The following is a 21,835-nucleotide window of genomic DNA, read 5'->3' on the forward strand; positions in this document are numbered from 1 at the left end:
AACTATATAAAATTATATTTTAAATGAAAAATGACTACAGAGGAACATTAAAAAATGCAGTTTTGGGACACCTAGGTGGCTCAGTTAAGTATCTGCCTCCGGCTCAGGTCATGATTCTAGAGTTCTGGGATCAAGTCCCTCATCAGGCTTCTTGCTCAGCAGGGAGCCTGCTTCTCCCTCTGCCTGCCACTCCCCCTGTATGTGCTCCATCTCTCTCTTTCTCTGACAAATTAAAAAAAAATTTAAAAAAATTTTTGAAATAAAATGAAATAAAAATAAAGAATTTTTTTAAAAAATGGAAAATTTTATTCAACCTTCTCCAAAATAAAATAAACAAAAGAACACTTCTTCTTGGTTGCTGAGATTCCTGGATAATATAGGAAAACAGGAAGTTAAATGACTAAATTTGACCTTTATTTGGGACAAAAGCGAAGTTTCGTTCAGCAGCCCCTTGGTAACAGTGACGCTGCGACTATTTTGTTTAGGACACTGTCATAGTCAGCAGATTTGTCTTCCCGTTACGTCATGGTCGGTTAAGAAACACACATTTGATCCAGAATTTTTATTTAACACCAGATAGATTTTCCATGGTCACCAGCTGTAGTGTAACAATAATAATATTCATGGCCTGCACCTGGCACTTTTTTAAATCAACTTGTTAAATCCCCACACAAACTAATGAGGTAGTCAAACTATTGTCATCCCTCCCCTCACGAATGTGGAAAGCGTGGCCCAGAACATGCTAAGATATTGCCCATATAATGAGTTAGTGGCAGAACTAAATTCAAACCCTGAGCAGACTGGCTCCGGGGTCCATGCTCTAAACCAGGAGTCAGTGAACTGTTGCTACAGGGGGCCCATATATATATTTTAGATTTTGCAGGCCATCTGGTCTCTGTTGCAACTACTCCACTCTGTAATTGTAGCAGGAAAATAGCCATAGACAATGTGTGAACACGAGTGTGGCTGTGTTCCAATAAAACTTTATTTGTAGGCGTGAAATTTGAATCTCATATAATTTTCATATGTCATGAAATATTCTTTTTTTTTCAATCATTTTAAAAGTGTAGAAAACATTCTTAACTTGAAGCTTGTACAAAAACAGGTTGTGTGTTGTTGTTGGCCCGAGGGCCATAGTTGGCTAATCCCTTGCTCAAATCCATGACCGCCACCTTTTGAAGTGAGTGGAAAGGCTGGGGGTGCCACCAGGAGAAGGGTCAGGGTAACAAGGGAGACATCAGTGTAGGACCTTTCCACCCAAAGTCTGCTGCATAAGAGTATGGGAGAAGCTCCTGGAATAGAAGTCATTGAAGAGAAGGAGTTGCCTTAGAGGTTGGGGCACTTCTGGAAACAGTATCTGTTTGGGGGAATGGTCTCCTGGCCTAACCCCTCTGAACTCTTTTCTGAATGATAGGAACTATAAATAAAAAACATAACTAAACCTCTGTTAAGACAGCACACAAGCAACTGCTTTGGTACCCGCTAAACAAGTAGACTTCTACAGGCGGACAGGGGCGGCACATTTATCCCATTATTCACAACAGCCAAGATATGGAAACAACTAAGTGTCCATCCAAAGATGAGTGGATAAAGATGTGGTGTGTACATACAATAGAATATTGTTCGGCCATGAGAAAGACCGGCATTTGTGATAGCATATGGATGGACCTTTCCGGCATTATGCTAAGTGAAATAAGTGAAACAGAGGAAGATAAATATTATATAATCTCACTTAAAGGTGGAATCTAAAAAAAGCCAAATTCAGAGAGAGCATAATGGTGGTTGCCAGGGTCTGGGGGTTGGGAGAAGTGAGGAAAGGTTGGACAAAGGGTACAAACTTACAGTTGGAATTGTGTAAGTTCTGGGGATCTAATGTACAGCATGGTGATTATACCTAACAACACTGTATTGTATACTTGAAAGCTGCTAAGGGAGTAGGTCTTAAACGTTCTCACCTGAACTATATAGGAAAGCATATGGTAATTATGTGATCACATCACGTGTGTGTTACCCTTGGCTGTGGGGATAATTATTTTGCAATATATGAATGGATCAAATCAACATGTTGTATACCTTAAACTTATAAAATATTATATGTGAATTATCTCTCAGTTAAGCTGAGGGGGAAAAGAGTGGAGGGAGGCATTCTCATGAGTATCCTAGTGGAAATGACAATGGGTGTTCTCAGATCATGGTGCCAGGAGACATGACAACCTCTGTGAAAAAGTTTGCATAACCAGATAGTTACCGATGATACCACCTGGTAAAAGGCAGAGCAGAAGAAAAGAAAGCAAAGTGGGCAGATTGGTGTGAATTCTGAGTTATACCCTCTGGACTTTTCCAGAAATACTAGAAGGGAGACTTGGCAAGGAAAGGAGGGTGTTGAAACTGTAGAACCAGTGACTGATAGGAACTTTTTTTCAGTTTTGCTGAAATATAATGATGTATCAAATTGCATGCGTTTGAGGTATGTGATGTGATGATTTGATACACTTCTATATTGCGAGATGAGGACCACAATAAGGTCCACCTCTGGCACTTCCACCAACTTTGTGTATGTGGTAAAAACATTTAAGATTTACTTTTAGGAAGTACCAAGTACATAATACAGTACTGTTAACTATAATCACCATGCTATGCATCAGATTTCCAGAATCTATCCACCTTGTAAGTGGAAGTTTGTGCCCTCTGATCAACATTTCCCCTCACCCTAGGCCCTGGTAACTAGCAATCCCCTCTCTATTTCCGTAAGTTTGACTTTTTTTTTTTTAGATTCCACATATATATGAGATCATACAGTATTGGGTCTTTCTCTGACTTATTTCACTTAGCATTATGCCCTCAAGATCCACCCACGTTCTTGCAAATGGTAGGATTTCCTTCTATTTCCATGCTGAATAATATTCCACTGTGCATAAATACACCAAGTTTTCTTTTCCCATTCATCCATTGATAGGTTGTTTCCATATCTCAGCTATTGTGAATAACGCCGCAGTGAACATGGGAGTGCAGATATCTCTTCAATATCCTGTTCTCATCTCCTTCGGATATGTAGATGAGTAATATTCTGAAATGTTTTCACATTCATTAGTTCACTAAAATTGAGACCGCTATTCGCTGTCTTTAACTGTCCTTGGCCTCAGAATTCAGGTTTTTGAATATCAGTCTTTTTATTCTCTTGAGAGAACATACATTTAGCATGGAATCGTTAGTGCCACAGGACAAGTAACTCCAAGTTTTAGGGATTGTTCATTGGGACAGCAAAATTTTAAGTTGGGATCATTTGAAAGCTATTCTTTGAATCAAGCCCATATGTGATTGCCAAACCCATTAATGACAGTTTAACAAACCTTTAATGTTAAAATGTAGACATCAGGCGGCGCCTGGGTGGCTCAGTTGTTAAGTGTCTGCCTTCCACTCAGGTCAGGATTCCAGGGTCCTGGGATCGAGCCCCACATCGGGTTCCCTGCTCAGCAGGAAGCCTGCTTCTCCCTCTCCCACTGCCCCTGCTTGTGTTCCCTCTCTTGCTGTGTCTCTCTCTGTCAAATAAATAAATAAAATCTTTAAAAAAAATGTAGACAACATTCTAAAGCAATAGTCTGCAATCTCAGGGTATGGCTTCATCCCAAGGTTGTTTTGCCTTCTATTTGGGCAATATTCCCGAGCTCACTTCTTTCAAGATAACAAGAAATGTCTACATACTTTGCCTAAATCACCTGGCTCAGCTGCATCAGGGGAGGGCGCCCAGAGGCTTTCTACTTACATAGTTTCTTAGTCATGTTACTGTGGCATAATGTTCTTATTTAAACAAGCCCTTCCCTCCCATAAAATTATGCCTCAGGGTTCGCTTCTCAGAACCACTCATACCACAGAGGCAAAAAATCTTTCAGGAGAAGTAAGCTCACTTATGTTCTTTATGGAGGCCGACTCCATTTAGAAATGATCTGACTGCTAATGTCCTTGTTAACTGGGTTTGGCCCACACTTCACGTGCCAAATGGGCGCTGGCCCTGGGAGTTGTGTTTTGATTTCTCCTGTAATTTGCCAAAAGGGCCTCTCTTGACTTCAGTCTTCCTATTTGTGAACCTGTTGTTGTAATTCATTGTCTGGGTTCAAATATTAGTATTCTTCAGAATAAGTATGTTCTTTGAAGACAGAAAACTACTATTCACCTAGAATGTGAACAACAGGAAAATTCCAACAGCCATGTATTTTACTTAATGTTCTGTGAGCCATTTTAAGTAGAAGCATACCAATAAAATGAATAAACCTGTAGTGAATCCAGCCAAGAATGAAAGAAAAACAGGAGTGCCTGGGTGGCTCAGTCCGATTAAGTGTTCGGCTCTTGATCTCAGCTCAGGCCTTGATCTCAGGGTCATGAATTCAAGCCCTGTGTTGGGCTCCATGCTGGGCCTGGAGCCTACTTAAAAAACAAAACAAAACAAAACATAAATATGCAAAGTAGGAATACAAAAGGACACAGGACCACAGAGTTAGAGGAGCAAATTTCCATAAGATTATGCCTATTATTTTTTACTTAATAAACTGTAAAAATTACAAACAGAATTCACTGGGAAAATGTAAATGACCAAAATTGAGCCAAGAAATAGACAAACCCAGGCGGCCAAACAGCATAGAAGACATAGAAAATGTTGTCAAAATATTACATCTAAAAAACGTGGCAGGCCTAGCCATAAAGGCAAATACTTTTGTATATTCCAAGAAGAGATCAGTTGAGGATGTAATATAAACTCTTCCATGGGAAAAGATGGAATGCTTCCTGATTTATCGTATGAAACAACATAACCCTGGCCGAACAACCTGTTAAAATGTGGGAGGAAAAAAAAATACAAATTGATATGTGTGCAAATATCATACAAATACAGCTATAAATAGAGATTCAGAATGAAGTATTAGTGCATCTCATCAAGCATTCAATATGGATAAGCAATCATGTGGGTAGATATGCAAAAGGCATTTGATTAAAATTAACATTCGCTTGCAATCCAAACTCTTAGTAAACAAAGAATAAGACATATAACCTCAACTTGGAAACTAGCAGACAGCATCACAATTAAGCACTGTCATTTTTATTCCCAAATCAGAAGTGAGGTGCTGTAACACTTGGTTAGAGCAGTATTGAGGATTGCTCTATCCAATGCAAGGAAATGCGAGACATGAATTTGAGACCAAATTGTTATTGTTGCTGATTATATAACTGGTTTACAGAATCAACAATGAATATTTTCAAATAAATCAGAATTTTATCATGTTATATATTTATCTCTTTTCCCTTGTTTTGCTGTACATGTAAGGGACTTCACAGCCCAAAAAAAACCAAAACAAAAAAAACCAACAACAACAAAAAACCAAACACTGGGGTTCTTTACTACTACCTGGTAATGTGTGATATTTCAGTTTCTGCAAAGTTCAGTTCCCCCCCTTAAACTTAATTATCTTTATTTTTTTTATTTTTTAAAGATTTCATTTATTTATTTGTCAGAGAGAGAGAGAGAGAGAGAGGGCACACAAGCAGGGGGTGCGGCAGGTAGAGGGAGAAGCAGACTCCTCGCCGAGCAGGGAGCCCGATGTAGGGCTCGATCCCAGTACCCTGAGATCATGACCTGAGCCGAAGGCAGACGCTCGACCGACTGAGCCACCCAGGTGCCCCTAAACTTAACCCATCTTTAAACACAGAAGAGAATTTCGCTTCAAAATGATTTCACTTGTCACAGAGAAGTTTAAATAGGTCGGGCCGATTGCTATTATTTTGTCTGTAGCTGGCTCTCTTGGGTAGAATGGGCCTTTCAGTGGGTTGTAGGATGCCATTCTGAACTCTGCAAGGCTGGTGTGCTGCTCCCCTAAGAGGCATTAGGAGGACCCTCAGAGTCCATCTCCCAGCCCAGGGTGAGCTGACAGCCCTGCCCCTGTTGTTGATCTCTGCTAACACCACCCTTTGTGCTCAGACCACAGAACAAACTGCAAACAAGACTTTGGGGTGTGGTTGCACAAATATGTTTTGACTGAGCGTGTGTTTGCCTACAGTTGGCTCTGGGGAAGCCTCTTACCCTTAGGGACTGAGTTAACTTAGAGAATCTTTAAACCCTGTGATGCAAAGGCACCCCGAGCCATGTTACCGTCCAAGCCTGATGCACAAAATAAGGTCCAACCTGTAGCTTCCAGGCTGGGCTAGAGAATGATCTGAACTTAGTTGCAATGGCAACAGCATAGGAAATAAAATTCACAAAGGTATTTGTGAGAGCAACACAAATTGAATTGGAAAATATAATTATAGGGGTGCCTGGGTGACTCAGTCAGTTAAGCGTCCCACTCTTGGTATCAGCTCAGATCATGATCTCCTGGGATTGAGCCCTGAGTCAGGCTCCCACTCAGCGGGGAGTCTGCTTGAGATTCTTTCCCTCTGCCGGTCCCCCTCCCCCACCCTCACTCTCATTCTCTCTCTCCCTCTCAAATAAATAAATAAATCTTTAAAAATTGTTTAAAGATGTAAAAAGTAAAAAGAAAAAAGAACATACAATTATAATCACTGCTGAATTAACCATGAGCATATCCACCAAGCAACTGAGGAATGATTTCAGAACCACTGGTAGTTTTCTTGCCATGCTCAAAGTCTTTTCTTCAAACACTCCTAAGTAAACACATCCTATGGTATCCTAGAAGAAGGGGCTTGAAACTTTCTTGGGATTGACAATGTCCACAGATGTAAAATATTTGTTTCAATGCCCATAGTAGAACAATAAAATCAAGTTTCGGGAATGAATTAGAAAGAGGGCAAAACTTCAAAATAAAATTTTAAATTTCATGAAATCAGCCCATGGCAATTTGTGTTTGCATTTTAAAATAGAAATAATTTACTATGCTACTGAAAATAGCCTATGAAGCTATATGGGGATAACAAAAATTAAAAGATCAAGGGGAAATGCTGCTATTCCTGGAAAAGAAAGCTGAAAAGGAATGCTGTTTAAAAAAAAAAAAAAGTCGGGGGTGGGGGGAGTCATGCTCTATAGATATGGTACTAGTGCCACCCACTGTTGTAAGTATAAATTGCAGCTATGCAAATAGCCGATTCGTTCTGAATTTTCAGAATTCTTTTAAAACCTGCGCTCTCATGGCAGGAACAGGTGTTTTCTGTTGCTTTCACTATTTCCACTTACCTAAATTGTATTAAGAATTACTGTTCTCCTTTTGGCTCTCTGAGCAGCGCCATGGCTGTGGGCAAGAACAAGCGCCTTACGAAAGGCGGCAAAAAGGGAGCCAAGAAGAAAGTGGTTGATCCATTTTCCAGGAAAGATTGGTATGATGTGAAAGCACCAGCTATGTTCAATATAAGAAATATTGGAAAAACGTTAGTCACAAGAACCCAAGGAACCAAAATCGCATCTGATGGCCTCAAGCGTCGGGTTTTTGAAGTGAGCCTTGCTGATTTGCAGAATGATGAAGTTGCGTTTAGAAAATTCAAGCTAATTACTGAGGATGTTCAGGGCAAAAACTGCCTGACTAATTTCCATGGCATGGATCTTACCTGTGACAAAATGTGCTCTACGGTCAAAAAATGGCAGACCATGATTGAAGCTCATGTTGATGTCAAGACTACCGATGGTTATTTGCTTCGTCTATTTTGTGTTGGTTTTACTAAAAAATGCAATAATCAGACTTGGAAGACCTCTTACGCTCAGCACCAACAGGTCTGTCAAATTCGGAAAAAGATGATGGAAATCATGACCCGAGAGGTGCAAGTGACTTGAAAGAAGTGGTCAATAAATTGATTCCAGACAGCATCAGAAAAGATATAGAAAAGGCTTGTCAGTCTATTTGTCCACCTCCTGATGTCTTCATTAGAAAAGTAAAAATGCTGAAGAAGCCCAAGTTTGAATTGGGAAAGCTCATGGAGCTTCATGGTGAAGGTAGTAGTTCTGGAAAAGCTACTGGGGATGAGACCGGTGCTAAAGTTGAACGAGCTGATGGATATGAGCCACCAGTCCAAGAATCTGTTTAAAAGTCAGACATTTAATGGTGACAAATAAAAAAAATCATATCTGTAAAAAAAAAAAAAAAGAATTACTGTGCTAAGAGCTTTACATAGATCTTCTCATTTACTTGTCCTAATAACTCTTATCAGGCTGGTAGTATTTTTATCCCCATGGGATAGACGAACAGAACAGAGCTTGAGAGTCACTAAATAACTTAGCCAAGGTCCCATAGGTGGTGACTGACTGAGCCAGGGGTAGAACTTTCTGATCAGAAATCAACCTCAAGGCTGTTATTCTGTCTTTGTCTGCTACATGCCTATGTCTTGGGATCTCCCTTGTGGGAGATCTTCCAGAATATATGTTTCCATCACTTCAGTCTCAGCTTATTATCTTCAGAAGAACTCGCACAGAGGAATGAATTATTATAAAACACTGTTAGAGCAAAAAAGAGGGTCTGCAGGCTATTTTGGGTGGTCCTTCCTATTTTAATAAAAAACGGGTATCAGGTTTCAGGCCATTATATGCCTTTGTGCTAATTTGCGTGTCTGACAGTGATAACTTGTATTTAGATATTTTCAGATAACCGTAAGTGAGAGACAGGAAGATGGGTCAGATTTTCCCTGAAAGGCACCCCCTCTGAGACTAAGGGTTCCACCACCATTGTATTTTTATCGGGGGGCAAGAATGGCTTATTGGTCCTTATTTTGTATAGAAGGCGTGTTATCAAACCTTCACTGGCTGTTGTAAGGAGATGCTTAAAAACTCTTAGTACTATGTTCCAATGAATCCCTGGGTTTGTGCTAAATGGAATGGTATTTTGTGTCCAAGGTTTGTAAACACAAAACAGAGAGGAGATGAAACAAATGGAAAAGTATAGAATAGATGGAGTCTAGGAAGGCAGAGGGGAAAAGTAGAGAGACACAGGCCTGGTAGCAAATCCATTTGGAGGAGAGAAGCAAAGTCAGGAAAGTGTACCCAGGATCCAGTTCCTAGGAAAAGCAAAATTTGGAGATCCAGTGTCAGCACGCAGCCATGAGCTGCAGAAACAACTGGAGTGATGTGGAGTTGAGACCAGTTGGAAGCCCACGGTTGGGAACTCCATGACAGCGTGTGTTGGTTCTTAGGAGGACATCATCTTTCAAATCAAGAGAGTCAACACCAGATACTATTAGAGTCCAGTTAATTCAACTGTATAAATATTTATCCAGTGTCTTTGGTATGAAAAGCACTGTGGTAGTTGTGCTCTGTGAGTAGTCAAAAATCTGTCTCAACAGACCTCCTTTCCCTGTCCTCTATGCAGATTTGCATTGGCAGCATTTAATGCCATCTAGCTGTAAAGACTGGAAAAGCTCAGTGGCTGAGTTCCAATCTGATTAAACATGGTTCGCCCAAAAGCTACAGTTTAGTTACCTAGTTACAGCCTAGATTGGCATCTCCAAGTTCGTAATGATTCCTGGGCCAGCCTCCTACTTCTGGCCTGGAGAACCCTACCTCTTACATGTGTATTAGTTGTAAATTTTTTTCTCTTTTTTAAAAATTGTGGTTAAAAAAACCCACATAACATTCAATTTATTATCTGAATCATTTTTAAGTGCACAGCTCAGTCACGTTAGGTATGTTTACGTTGTTGTGCAACAGATCTCTAGAACTTTCTCATCTTGCAAAACTGAAACTCTATACCCATTAAAACGAATTCCTCCTCCCTCCTCTCTCCAGCACTTGGTCACCGCCTTTCTATTTCCTGTTTCTATGATTTTGATTACGTTAGGTACTTCATATGAGTTGAATCACATAGTATTTTTCCTTTTGTGACTGGCTTAGCATAACGTTCTCGAGGGTCATCCGTGTCTTTGCATGTGACAGAATTTTTTTCTTTTTTTAAGATTGCGTAATATGTTATTGTGTGTATATACCACATTTTCTTTATCCATTCATCCATCGATCACACCTCTTGGCTGTTGTGAATGCTGCAATGAACATGGGTGTGGTGCTTATTTTTTAAAAACCCAAACTACCCCACCTAGAAGTCTAGCAGTCTAGGGAGCGTTGATGGAAACTGAGGCAGAAACTGAGCAGAACTGCTCAGTAGCAGCTAAGTGTCTCAGGAAGCAGAGCATGGGGGCAGAATTCTTGGCTGCCAGGCCTCACTGCCTGTACATTTCACTTAGAAGAAAGTGTAGCTTTTGGCATGACCCCCTTGGGTTTACAGAAAGACAAACTTGCAACAAAGGGCTGGAATTTTTCTTCAGTGAGTCATGCAGGTCACATAGCTCAGATCTCTAGTGTCCTTATATGTCACCCAGAGATCTTATGGGAGTCATCCTCATCTGCTTCCAACATGGAGACATGTGTGCTTTGTCAAATTCCACAAAGGGAGGCATGCTGGAGCAGAAGAAAGAACACAGATTCTGAACTCTGGACTCCGAGGACACTAATTTTAGTACATTGTTTTTAAACTTGGGAAAATCACTTAAATTCTTTAAATGTCAGCCTTCTCATTTATCAAATGAGGATGATAATGCAGACTATAAATTTTTGGTGAGGATTTAATGAGAGTAATTGTAAATTCTAAAAAAAAAGTTATATAAACACTGACTACATTAATTTTAGTGAATATCAGTATAATAGCATTTGTAGCAAATTTCTGTTTCAACTTGTCATTTATATGTCATTTCTTTTTATAACTCAGAGGATAGCATGCTTTCTTTATCACATGTCTTTCAGGGTTCTGGAAAGTAGGTTCTCTCCTCTCAAATTCAAATGGAAAAATAGTTGTCTTCCCTGGGGTTTATAGCTACTTTGAATACAGAAATAGTTACTCAAAATTTATCAACTCGTGAAAATGTCTGTGGAGAGTGCCAGAAATTGCTGGTTTTTCCTGGATGTCTATTCCCTCTACTCCTTTAATAACAAGATCTCCTGTTTTTTTGTTTTTTTTTTTGCCTGGACACATAGCTGCCTAGAATACAGATCAGTGTTTCTTAGCCTCTTTTGTGGCTAGCTGCGGTTAGGTATGGAGTTTCGGCCAATTGAAGTTGTGTCTGTCTACATATTTTTTAAGCCAAAAAGAAAAAAAAATGTTAATATAGGCAATTAGCCACTTTCAAAATAATTGGAAGAGGGGGTGGCAGGAGGCTGCCATCTGAACTAAGTTCCAGAATATTCTGTCATTGCTGTAGTCTGTCTTGGAGCATGAAGTGGAAGCCAAGGGATCATCCTGGGTCCCTGATGAATCCAGCGTTACCAAATCAGATCCTTGGATCACTTATTTCTAGGCATGTTTTATGTGCAGGAGCAAGTTCTTTCTTGTTCATGCCACTGTTGCCTTGGATTTTCTGTCTTTCAGAATGGAACCAAACTGATACAAGTTTGATCACAGTCATGATTATTACTCACATGGTATTTTCAGATACACTACTTAAAAAAAAACAAAACACACCACACATTGTTATCTGTGCCTAGGACATCCTCAAATGCAGAAAGCGTTCAAATGTGGATGTGGCAGATACTGTTGGCCTAACTAAGAAGCAGAAACCACTTGAATATTTACACAGAGTGGAGCCAGTGCAGGAGATTGGTGACCGAGAGGTTGGAAGAGCCAAATGGAGGATGGTGAACTAATTTACAGATTATCAACAGCTGCTACCACCGCTGGGCCCAAGGGACAGAGGGAAATGGTATAGATTGTATCATTGTTCTCATTTTTTCACTACACTCCCAGGTTTATATGTCCTGCCTCATGGATATGTAGCTTGCTTGGCTAAGAGAGTGTGAGCAGAAGTGATAGATGCTTACAAACAGCTTGCATCACTGTCTTTCTGACAGCTGGGCAGCTTGATAAGTAGGCAGCACTGGGTTTGGAGTCAGGACATCTACATTCAATTCCTGGCTCGGCCACTTACCACCTAATAGATCTTGGGCTGATCATTGGGCTTCACCTGAAGGGAATTTTTTCACTGGCAGAATGGGCTCCGTGATGGATTTATACTGATCTGTCAGTGTCCTTTTAACCTGCTACCTTGTATGTTGGCTCAATCATACAATAACAGTCCCTTAAAGGAGAAATTCTTTTTTTTTTTTTTTAATTTTATTTATTTGACAGAGAGAGACACAGTGAGAGAGGGAACACAAGCAGGGGGAGTGGAAGAGGGAGAAGCAGGCTTCCCGCGGAGCAGGGAGCCCGATGCGGGGCTGGGATCATGACCTGAGCGGAAGGCAGACACTTAACGACTGAGCCACCCAGGCGCCCCTAAAGGAGAAATTCTTGTCCCTAGATTGAATACTTTATTTTCCCTATTCTTTGACTAAACATTGTCTTTGTCCTGGTACTTAATCGCCAAGTGGGGTTGGTTTTTGTTTTTTGTTTTTTGTTTTTTTCCTGTTAAGAATGACTATTTCTTCCATGAACCAAAGCACTACAAAGTCAATTCATTCCAATTTTTAATAGAATGATTCCATTGGCTGGGAAAAAGAGTGTCAGTTTCAGGAGTGACTTGGCAGGTGCAGCAAAAACATCAACACTCCAGGGCCTCAGATACACACAGATCCTTTCAAGTGGCGTTGAGTGTTGTGATAAAGAAATTTTCAAAAAGGAGCTGTAATGCAATCTTTTAGTCCCCCACCTCCCCCTAAGTACACTTCCAAATTCCCAATTAGGCTTGTCACCTGCCCTGTCACCACCTTCTTTTCCTACTTTTCAGTGGAAGAAAGATTGTGTTTCATTTGAGTTACACCAACCAGATTTCCTGGACTGATGACCAAGGACATCTCTGGTGGTTTTAAATCCTGCACACAGTTGTGATCAAAGTGAAGGGGTAGGGGTGAAGAGTTCCTTTTTAGGTAATCACCAGTAAGTCTGAGAGTTGTGCTACTTTCCAAATCACTATATCAATATCCATTAGTGATGTGCTTAGAAGTCATCCTGCTATGTACTTCTTAAGTGTAAAGTCCCAGCACTGGGGAAAAAAGTCACCCTGAGGAATGGTAGAGAGGAGATGGGATGAAAGAAGGGAGCTGTCTTGCCTACCTGGCTGAAACAGTGCTATGCCCCTCTCTCCTAGGCACTGTCCTGGGAACTCTCACCAAGCCTTCTAACTGATGGCCACACAATTTCTAAATAAAAGGCCATGAGTGAGGCTATCACCCCCTCATAGGGCCTAGATTCCTCAGAGACATCCCTACGCACAGGCATCAGCTTGGTCCCAGGGCCAACGTCCCCGGGCAGCCGTGGTGGGTGAGATGGCAGAAAGTTCTTCAGGTTGAAAGTCTTTTAAAACAGAACCATGTCTACTAATCCAGTGTTTGGGTTTCCATGACAATGGATCTTCCTGCAGTTTTTCCAGCCTGGTTAAAGCTTTTAAAACCAATACGTGCAAAATCAAAACATGGCCTTCCCTGCCTTCACCAAGGAAAGAGGGTGGGATTTCATCCCATTTCCCACCTTCCCTCCACCAACAGGCTTACATCTGTTTGTTTCTATTTCTTTAAAAATTTTTTAAAGTAGTATAAGTAATACACGCGGAGTGTGTTAGTTTCCTGTTACTGTTGTACAAATGACCACAAACTGAGTGACTTAAGACAACACAAACTTATTTTCTTCCAGTTCTGCAGGTCAGAAGTGCAAAATGAATCTTAGGGGCTAAAATCAGGGTGTCAGCAAATCTGTATTCCTTTTGGAGACTGTAAGGGAGAATCTTTTTGCTATGTTTTCCAGCTTCTAGAAGCCTCCTTGGCTCCTGGCCCCTTCCTCCTCAAGATCTGTCACTTAATCACATCTGCAAAATCCCTTTTGCCATGTACAGTACCATAGTCCCAGGTTCCAAGGATGAGTAAATAGACATCCTTGGGGATCTTGGGGATCACTGTTCTGTCTACCACACTTACTAAAAAGATATTAAGTGGTATAGAGGACATAAAATAAAAAGTCAAATCATCCCCCAAATAATTTTTAATTGTATCTGTTCTAAGTTCTTCTGCTTGTTTGCTACCAAACTCTAAATAGCATGCTTATATATTTCTAGTTCTTGACTGGTAAATTTTAAAAATATCTGTTGATATTTTTACTTGTTGATAAATACTGAATTTAACACACTCACCTCCCTTCTCTTCCTCCTAAACATTCCCTTACTCCTCTAATTAACTGACCTGACATTGACTTTTGACATTGTTTATTGATTGCCCATAAGTAGGATGCAAGAGTTGGCTGTATTTATATTTTTTCCCCCTACTCTATATTGTTTCCTCTTACTCTTCTATGCTTGGCTTGTCAGTGATATCATTAGTTTTTTATTGTCAAGAATTATTTTTCTATAATTATAATCAAGTCTTCCATGTGCTTTGTCTATATGTCTATAGATTAATTCTCAAATTAAACATAGTGATTCCAATATGATGATTCTGAAGGTATTAATCACTGAAGAAAAAACCTGGGTGATCAGACTTATAAAAAAGAAAATGCAATTCTATATCCCTAAAACTGTACCTCTTGGAAAAAAAAAATTCCAAGCCTCAAGGTCAATGGAATCCCCCCTGCCCCACGCCCAGCAACTACTCAAAATTGGTTCACATTTTAATTTGCCTCATATAGACCTGTGACTTTCTTGGACAGCTTTTGTTTTACTGGGGACTGTATTGTTTTTATTATTTTCATGTTCACAGGAAAGAAGAGTGAAATTTTAGTTTTGTATTCAAAATATGTATTGAATGAACTCTATGTTTGTTTTTTCAAAGAGCCTTCTAACTTCCTGATTTAATTTGAGCAACTTTTTTTCAGGGCAAGCTGCATACAGTCTTTCCAAGAATTTCTTCTTTGCTTTTTTGAATGCATTATGCTATTTTTTAGATTATATGTGTTCTTGCTTGGAATCGTTTTTCATTTTGCTAAAATAACTCCTCAAATAATTTTTTCCAGAAATGATGCCGTGGAGGTTAGCTTTCTGGGTCCTTGCTTGTTTGAGTGTTGATAATCATTTCTTATGTTCAGTTAAGAGTTTGGCCAGGGATAGAATACTCAGTGCCAAACTTTCTCTCAAAATCTTGAAGTTATCATTTCACTTTCTTGTAGCGTTCATTGTTGCTGATCAGTAATCTGACACCTGTAGGTTGCTTTTTCTTCATAGGAGCTTTTATTTTTCTCTTCGGGAAATTTTGGGAAATTCTCTTTCCTTTTATTCGAAGCGCTTTAATTTTACTGGGATGTGTCTAGGTTTAGATCTTTTTCCCCCATTCATCTTGCTTAATTCTTCGTGCTCCTTTTTTTTATTATTATTTTTGGGGTGAAGAGGGGCAGAGGAAAAGGGAGAGAATCTTAAGTGGTCTCCACGCTGAGGCAGGGCTCAATCTCATGACCCTGAGATCATGCTTAGTGCTCCTTTTAAACTGGAAGACCCACGTCTCTTCAGTTTTCCCTGACTCAGGACATTTTTCTTCTATTATTTCTTTGATTATTTCCTCCATTCATTTTCTGTTCTCTATTCTGGAATACCTACCATATGGGACCTGGACCATCTGGATTCATCTTATAGGTCTCATATCTTTCTTAGTATGTTTGCTTTAATTGCTGTAAGGTTTTTCTAATATTAGCTCTCAGGACACTAATTTGGATTTTATCTCTATTTTACTTTTTTAGCCTAACTATTAAATCTTTTATTTTGATATTTGTGCTTTTAATTTGCGAGAAACCTTGTTCTTTTCTTGTGTGCCCTCTCCATTCTTGTTTCACAGGGACCTGTTCTTGTTTTATGGATGCAATAGCCTTTTGGATTTCCATCAGGATACTAATTAGATTTTAAATATTTCTCTTCTGTTTCCTAAGCAACCTATTCTCCTGAGTCACTACTCGCTCATGTGCTCCTTCTTATTTGTGCACAGCAAAGGAAACAGTGTGCCTAATGGGTTGAGAACAAAAGGGAGAGGAAGGGAAAAATCAGATTGAGGGGCATCCAGTGGCCAGTTTACATATGACATGATAAGCACATTAGATCTATTCCATGTGTGATAGGAGGCACTGGAACTTTGAAGTCAGGAAGCAATATGATTTGGTATTAGTCTGTAAGGGTCATTCTGACCACTTAGTGGAGAAAAGACTGTGAGGATTTGAGCTGACGAGCAATTAAGAGTCACGGTATCCATCCACATCTGAGAAGGGAGTGGGGCTTGCATGAATTGGTATGTTGTCACAGTTCCCATTTCCTCAAGGGCAGAAGTTCCTGCAAAGTAGATCTGTGGAGATATAGTGGGGACAAGCGGCAGGAGTTGGGGACACAGCTGTTGAGATCAGTCTGGTTGGACTGGTTGGTGGGGGTGGGGGGAGCAAGGAGGTCCTGGCCATGGGCTCTACTGTTTATTTTATTTGGTCCATTTTCTACCAATTCAATTTCTGAAAATTCAACTCTGGACTTGCTGATATGATAAGGAGAGGTGAGGTGGGAGCGAGTGGGCTGAAAAGGAAGGAGACAAAAGAAGACAATCTCACGCAGTGATCTGGGGGAAGAATACCATTCCAAGTCCCTTGGGTTTGCTGGATCAGAGTTGACCGTGCATTCTAAGGGATGGCACAAAGTTGACAACTTTATGAGTTCCTCAACATTGCTCTAGGTCAGAGAGGAGCTGTGTCATAGAGTGGGAGGAGACAACTATAGCTAGTTTGAATACCAGCTCTATTATTATGCTGTAGCCTTGTGTTTAACTTCTCAAGCTTCTCAGTTTTCTCATTATAAAACTGAGCTCAAAAGACCAACCTCACATAACTGATGTAAAATTTTAGATGAGATCGTGTAGGTAAAGTGTGCATACAGTGAATGCAAAATTTAGTGTTTTATTAAGATTTACTCATTTTTTCATTCATCCATACATTTATCACCACACAAGCCTGATGATAATGTGAATTATCTGGTGATAATTGCCAGCCATGATTATAAATGCTCTATAAATTAACTCATTTAATTCTCATGACAACCCTAGGAGGGAGAAAGTGCTCTCTGTCAAACAGTATTGGCTAGGTAACCCTGTGGTAACAAGCAAACCCAAATTTCATTGCTTTCTACAACAAAGGCTCATTTCTCACTTGTATTTCATGGTTGCTGTGGGTCAGCTGTAGCTCAGCAGCTCTTCCTCACTTTGACATCAAGGTCAGGGTCAGCCCCTATTTTGGTCTCATCACAGAGGGGAAGGAGGTGGCTGAGCCAGGTAACAGTTCTGAAAACCTCTGCTCGGACATGTTGCCCATCACTTCCTCTTTTATTCTATTGGCCAGTTGGCATGGCCACGCCTGATGCGAAGTGGGCAAGGGTACTCACCTATAAGAAGAGTACAAAAAAGGAAATTGGAAGAGATCTTTACTTTGTAGGTGACAAAACTGAGACACAGAGAAGACAAGCAACTTGCCCAAGGTGACACAGCCTCTAAGAGGTAGGACTGAACTCCAGGGTCACATAAATGAGAGAAACAAACATTACTTCTCTGTTGTAGGCCCTGGTCCCCCTTCAAAATCCTTTCACATTATTTCTGGAAGTTTTTAGGGGGTGTCTCATGTGTGTTCCCAAAGAGATCCTCTCAGCCCTGACCAGTTGATGAGGTCTCTGCAATGTAAAAGTCACATAAAGGTACCTCCCAGGTGTCATCTCTTTTTGATATTGAATCATTACCTACTTTAGACTCAATTGTTACTGATTCACTGCTACCAAAGCTGCTGGGGCCCATCAGAACTATGAGCTTGGAGTTCAGTGTGGCTTCTGGTGTCTATTCTTTGGGCACTGCTTTGGCCCCATGCCTCTGAGGTGTGTGCTTGGGCATGGCGGTTGACACCCCTGAAGTCATGCTATGTCATCCTCCTTTACCCTGGACCCAAAGTACCATTGCCTTTAGCTCTCAGTATATCATAATGATTTTTTAAAAAGATGTATTGGTTTATTTTAGAGAAAGAGAGAGAGCTAACACGCATGCAGGGGGGTGTGGAGGAGGGGCAGAGGGAGAGAGAGAGAATCTCAGACTCCCCGCTGAGAGCAGAACCCAATGTGGGGCTCAATCTCATGATCCCAAGATCACGACCTGAACTGAAATCAAGAGCTTGACACTCAACCAACTGAGCCACCCAGGCTCCCCTCATCATGATTTTTTGAATTATGTTTTTATTTTTTGGAAAGGTAAAATGTTCACGTTATAACAAATAACATAACAATATAAGAAAACATACAATCTGGTTTCCATGCTTGCCTACATGTGCCCTACTCCCCCTTTCCAGGATAAACACTTATATTAGCTTCTGATATTATTATTATATTATATATAACTTAAATTCTTCTGAAAATTCTTCATAGAAACCAGCAATGTATTTTTATCTCCTTTTCTTACACAAAAGGCAGCATACTGTGTATTATTCTGGACAATTACGGGTTAAATTGGATCCCTCCAAAACATATGTTAAAGTCCTAAGCTCCAGCACCTGTGAATATGGCCTTATTTGGAAATAGGGTGTTTGTAGATGTAATCAAGTTAAGATGAGGTCGTTAGGGTGGACCCTAATCCAATATGATTGGTGTCCTTCTATGAAGAGGGAAATGTGGCCACAGACATAGAGGGAGAATTCTGTGTGATGACAGAGGCAGAGACTGGGGTAATGCACCCACAAGCCAAGGAAGGCCGAGGATGGCCAGCCAAGAATGGAAGCTGAAAGAGGCAAGAAAGGACTTCTTTCGAGGCTTTAGAGAGCGTGGCCCTGCCAACACCTTAATTTTGGACTTCCAGCCTTCAGAACTATAAGACGATACATTTCTGTTGTTCTAAGCCACCTAGTTTGTGGCACTTTGATAGTGTAGACCTAGTGAACTAGTACCTGCACTTTGCTTTTTTTCATTTAAAATAGCAGAGATTTTCTGAAGCAGTATGAAAAAACTTTCCCATTGTGAAAAATGCCATACAATATTCTGCTATGGATTACCATAATTTATTTACCTTGCTCTACTGATGAGTACTTGAGTTATTTTTGGGTTTTTACTATTAACAAACAATCCTGCAATGAATACTTTTTTTTTTTTCTAGAGAGAGAGAGTGAGCATGTGTGCGAGTAGGGGGGTGGGGTGAAGGTGGGGGTGGGGAGAGGCAGAGGGAGAATAAATTCTCACATATATTTTGGTTAACATCTGGACTACTATTTATCTGTTTATTCGTGTCCTAATACTAAAATAATTTAAATTTTGTGTTTAAAAAACATGTAATATTTAGTAGGGCAATTCTTTACTCACTGCTTTGTTGTTGTCGTTTTTTCCCTAAAAGTATTCTGGCTCTTGCTTTCTTATTTACATATATAAACTGTAGAATCAGCTTCTCCCCCATTTTCACTCACTATATTCTCTTTTTTTAGGTTTTTTTTTCTTTAATTTTAATTTTTTTATTGTTATGTTAATCACCATATATTACATCATTAGTTTTTGATGCAGTGTTCCATGATTCATTGTTTGTTCATAACACCCAGTGCTCCATGCAGAACGTGCCCTCCTCAATACCCATCACCAGTCTTTTTTTAGGTTTTAGATAGTTTCATTGTGCTCTTTCCCTCTGATGACCGAGGTATCATCACAAACCCAAACTTTTCACGCCTCCCTTTCGTCCCTACATTGAGTATATCCTGACCACCTCTTGGACTATAAAGTGCCCTACTTCTGCCGGAACTCTGCATCCAACAGTCTGAATCCTACCACTGTCACAGTTCAGGCTGGAGCAGGACCTTGATGAACACGTACACATTCATGCTGCCAGTATCTGTTAGCACCTTCTTGAATGTCCAGGAATAATATAAATCTACTAAAAATGAATAGCCCTATTAGAGGAAAATTATGAAATTTTTCTTTTTTTTAAGATTTATTTATTTGAGAGAGAGAGAGAATGTGAATTGGGGGGAGGGGCAGAGGGAAAGGGAGAGAGAGAATCCTCAGACTCCCTACTGAGTGGGGAGCCTCACATGGGGCTCAATTCCAGAACCCCAAGATCATGACCTGAGCCGAAACCAAGAGTTGGATGCTTAACCGACTGAGCCACACAGGGGCCCCATGAGCCACCCAGGCACTCTGAAAATTATGAAACTTTTCTGAAGGAAATATACAAATATACAAAAACATAAATAAAAAGACACATTCTGTTCCTGGAAGGGACCATTTAATATCTTTTCTCTAAATCAATTAATCATTTGATTCATTCCCATAAATATACAAGTGTGATTCTTTCCCACCTTGAAGTGGTATTTTAAAGGTCCCCTGAGAGAATAATGGGAGAGAGAATTTTACAAAAATTTTGTAATGAAGAGTACTGAGTAAAACATCTTTTAAAGTTATAGTAATTAAAACAAAGTGGTAGTAGTGAAGACCAATGGAATAAAAGATAGGACCTGGAAAAGGGCCAATTATATGAGAACTTGGTTTATGACGTAATGATACTTCAAATTAGGTGAGGAAGTACAATGTGTTCAAAAAATGGTAATATTGAGATACAGCTCAGCCATTTCAACAAAACACCGGAAATAAAGCTTAGAATGTTGCTGCTCCATGTGTGGTCCACACACTATGTGTTTGTGGTCCATGAAGAGGAAGGTCCTGAAACTGAGTGTGAGCATTTAGAAACTTCTATGGTGATTTGACCTTGCTGTGCCCTTCAAGTGCATGATCGTCTTTTCGAAAAGAGTATATTGCATTATGGAGGTTGAGAATGCATGGTGTGTGGTGAAGGTTATGGGCAGTAGGACTCTATTACAACATGTGATATTTAAATTTCAGTTTGAGAAAATGTAATGATGTAAATATTTTTTAAATTTTTAGTAATTAATAATTATTAATACTTATATTATTATATTATTAAGTATTAATAATTGTTTTATTTCTTAACCAAGCCTTCTTAAATTCATTGTTGAACATTATTAGCTTAATGAAATACAATTTTATTATTTATTTTCTAGCTTTAAAACAACAATAACTTCAGAAAAGGTATAGGACTAATACAAAGCACTCCTGTATTCACCCATATTGCCCAGTGGTTAACATTCCACCACATTTGTCTTATCATTCTCTCTTCGTCTCTCTCAGTGTAGAGACATGGCAGGTGAGACTTTGTGAAATAGCCCGAGCAATATGTCACTGTTCCATACGCTCTTCTAGAACCTTGCCACTCCTCATCAAGAAGAGCAGTCTATGTCCTCTGTTCTTGACCTGCATGGGTGTGTGACTGCTGTAAACAATGGAGTACAGCATAAGTGAGGTTATGTGACTTCTCAGATTAGGTCATAAAAAGGATACACCTTCGGCCCAGTTATCTCTCTTGAGATACCCTAGGACCCAACTGTCATTTTGCGAGAAAGCCCAGGACATATGGCTGGGCCACACAGAGATTTTCCAGTCAACAGCATCAGCATCAGCTTGGCTGACAGCCAACATCAACCACCAGACAAGGGAGTGATGATTTAGCCCACAGCCCTCAAATCTTTCAGCTGAGGTCACAGACTTCATGGGGCAGAGACAAGCCTCCTATGCTGTGTGCTGTCTGAATTCCTGACCCACAGAATCCATGAGCATAATAACCGGTTGTTCTATGCCACTAAGTTTTGGGTAATTACTCAGCTATAATAAGGAGAACAATACATTAATAATCTTTTTTTCTGAGTCATTAGGGAACAAATTACGGGTATGAAGCCATTACCTGTTAATGTTTCCTAAAAGCAAGGACAACCTCCTGCATAACCACAGAGCAGCCATCAAAGTCAGGAAATTAAAACTGAGACAATAGTCACCTCTAACCCCCAGATCCCATTCGAATTTCACTGGCTGTCCCCAAAATGTCCCATACAGATTTAGGATCCAATCC

The 21,835-nt window shown here is 40.0% G+C and overlaps 1 pseudogene; it reads left to right on the forward strand.

The window, feature by feature from the left end:
* The first annotated feature begins 7,225 nt into the window (after positions 1-7,225).
* LOC112825855 (small ribosomal subunit protein eS1-like) lies at positions 7,226-8,054 on the forward strand (annotated as a pseudogene).
* The last annotated feature ends 13,781 nt before the right edge of the window (positions 8,055-21,835 follow it).

The sequence above is a fragment of the Callorhinus ursinus genome, unplaced genomic scaffold (assembly GCF_003265705.2).
Source record: "Callorhinus ursinus isolate GAN/ISIS: 27379988/994484 unplaced genomic scaffold, GSC_fseal_2.0 scaffold4, whole genome shotgun sequence".
In the NCBI taxonomy this organism is placed as follows: Eukaryota; Metazoa; Chordata; class Mammalia; order Carnivora; family Otariidae; genus Callorhinus; species Callorhinus ursinus.